This window comes from Castor canadensis, chromosome 3 (assembly GCF_047511655.1).
Source record: "Castor canadensis chromosome 3, mCasCan1.hap1v2, whole genome shotgun sequence".
Taxonomy (NCBI): Eukaryota; Metazoa; Chordata; class Mammalia; order Rodentia; family Castoridae; genus Castor; species Castor canadensis.
In genome coordinates this window covers 40,001-42,500 of record NC_133388.1, presented here as the reverse complement: position 1 = coordinate 42,500, position 2,500 = coordinate 40,001, and the positions used below count along the sequence as shown (strand labels likewise).

Below are 2,500 nucleotides of genomic sequence, written 5' to 3'. Positions count from 1 at the left end.
GTCCGCCGCCGGACCCGCACCCGGCACGACACCGCGTCCTCCCCCCCGCACCACCACCACCACCACCACCACACACCCCCCACGCCCCCGAACGGAAACCCGCGCGCCGCCCCCGGGACGCTCCTTCCCCTTTCCCCCTCCTCCGCGCACAAGCCACGCGCGACCGCGAGGCTCCCGGAGATGGAAGGCCGGCCCCGTCGGTCGGGGCGACCGCGCACGCGACGCGCGAGAGCCGCGGAGAGAGTCGAGGGAGCGCGTGGCGCGGACCCCGCCGCCGGAGGGGCGGGTGACGCGCGCCCACGCGCCGAGGCTTCCACGGCGCCGACGGCCGCCCGGTGCCCGCCGCGGGAGACGACCCCGTCTTTCGCTCTTTTGTCCACCCCCACCACCGTCCCCCGCGCTCTTCCTCGGACCCGCCGGCTCCGCGAGGCCAGCCCTCCCTCCCCGGGAGGGAGGCGGAGGGCGGCGGGCCGGCCGACCGGGACGAGACGGGAGGAGCGGGAGGGGCGGGAGCGATGGGCGGGACGGCCCCGGGGCGGGACGGGACGGGCGGCCGGGGTGGGGAACACGGGCCGGCGTCGGGCGGTGGGCTCGGGGCGACGCGGCGCGACGCGGCCGCGCCCCGGGAGGGAAGCGCGCGTCGGGCGGACGGACACCGCGGCGTCCCGCGGGCCGCCCGCCGGGGCGTGCGTCCCCGGGGGCGCGGACCCCGCAAACGCGACCCGCGGGGCCTCGGAGCGAGCCCAGACGGACCCCGGTGCGGCGCGAGACGCCGTTCCCGGACGGGAACGCCGCGGGGACGCGGGAATCGTCGCCTCGGCGTGAGCGCCTCCCCGCGGGGCCACGGGCCGCGGCGGGGAGGGCGCCCGCGACCCTCGCTCTCTCGCTCGTCTCGGCGACGTGACGCGACGCGATCGGCCGTCGTCTGCTCTTAGGGGGACGGAGGGCCCGCGGACGAGAGTCGGGCTGGCCCTACGAGCGAACCCCCAGCCGCGCAACAACACCCCCTCCCCGGCGTGGAGAGCTCGGAAGCAGACCACCGCGAGAGGGGGGGGGAGGCGATTGATCGTCAGGCGACGCTCAGACAGGCGTAGCCCCGGGAGGAACCCGGGGCCGCAAGTGCGTTCGAAGTGTCGATGATCAATGTGTCCTGCAATTCACATTAATTCTCGCAGCTAGCTGCGTTCTTCATCGACGCACGAGCCGAGTGATCCACCGCTAAGAGTCGTACGAGTTTTTTACACGAGGGTGGACGGCGGGGCGGGGCGGCGCGCCGGCGTGGGAGAGGGACGATCGCGTCCCCCCCCACCCGCACGCGCGCGCGCGCCCACGCCCCTCCCGCCCGGCTGACGCGGCACACAGCCCCCTCTCCCGTCCCCGCGGGCGGTCGGAGAGAGGGGGATCGCCTCGGTCCGGCCAGCACAGGTGACGACGAGACGAGAACGCCTTTTGGGGTCGGGAAGAGAACGAGACGCGGGGGGGCCGGCATCCGTCCGGCGCCACGGCCCGCGAGCGGGCGAGCGCGCGGGCGGCACCGGAACCCCCACAGGCGCCCGGGGGGTTCCCACCACCGCCCCCACGGCGACCCAGAGCGGAACGGAGAGGCGGACAGCGCGAAGCGACGCGCGCACGCGCGGCACCACGGCGGACGGTCCCCGAGGGTCTCCCAAGACCCCGGCGGGGCCGCCGCGGGCGCGCGGCGCGGGCGCCACGGCCCACCCCCGCCGCCCGACCTGGCCCGTCGTGGGGGTTTGGGTGGCGGAGTCCGGAGGAGACCGGGAAGAGCGCGTGTGTGTGTGTGTGGGGAGAGAGCGGACCGGGACGGGGCCCCGGACCGCACGACGCCCCATCACGCGGCCCCACGACTCCACGCGGGCCCGCCGCCCCGACCCCGCGGGCGGACGGGCGACCCCCGAGGGGTCTTTAAACCTCCGCGCCGGAACGCGCTAGGTACCTGGACAGGAGCGGGCGGACGGGCGAGGCGGGGAGGGACGGCGGGATCCGGGAGCGAGCCGGCTCCACCGCCCCCCTCGAGCTCCCCCCACCACCGCCTGCACGGCGCGGGACACGCGGGACCGGCCGCGGCGCCGCCGGGCCCCGGCGACGCGGAGCGGACGCACGCCCCCCCCACGGCCGCTCCCACACGCTCCGCCCTCGCGCCTTCCCTCCACGCCCCTCACCTCCTCGCGCACCCCCGGCCCGCGAGACCCGCGGGGATCCCGGGACCCGCCTCTCCTTCCACGACGCGCGCCGAGCGAGCGGCGCGCGGGTGGGGGAGGAAGGGGCGTGCCGCTCGCGGGAGGCGGTGGAGCGCTCGCGGGGCGACGGGTGACGCGCGGAGAAGAGACCCGGAGGGCGAGGCGGCCGGCGGGCGGGCGGGCGGGAGAACGGCCGGCGAGGGGAGGCGAGACGCCCGCCACCCCCCCCACACACACGGCGTGGTGGGGGCGGCCGGCGCCGCGGGAGACGGCGCGGACGGACGGGGGACCCCGAACGGACC

At 78.2% G+C, this 2,500-nt stretch overlaps 1 non-coding gene across 1 annotated transcript; it reads right to left on the bottom strand.

Annotated features, from left to right (window-relative positions):
- Positions 1-1,074: 1,074 nt before the first annotated feature.
- LOC141421866 (5.8S ribosomal RNA) lies at positions 1,075-1,227 on the bottom strand. The gene has a single exon (XR_012446556.1). It is a non-coding gene; the product is annotated as a 5.8S ribosomal RNA (ribosomal RNA).
- Between the last annotated feature and the right edge of the window lie 1,273 nt (positions 1,228-2,500).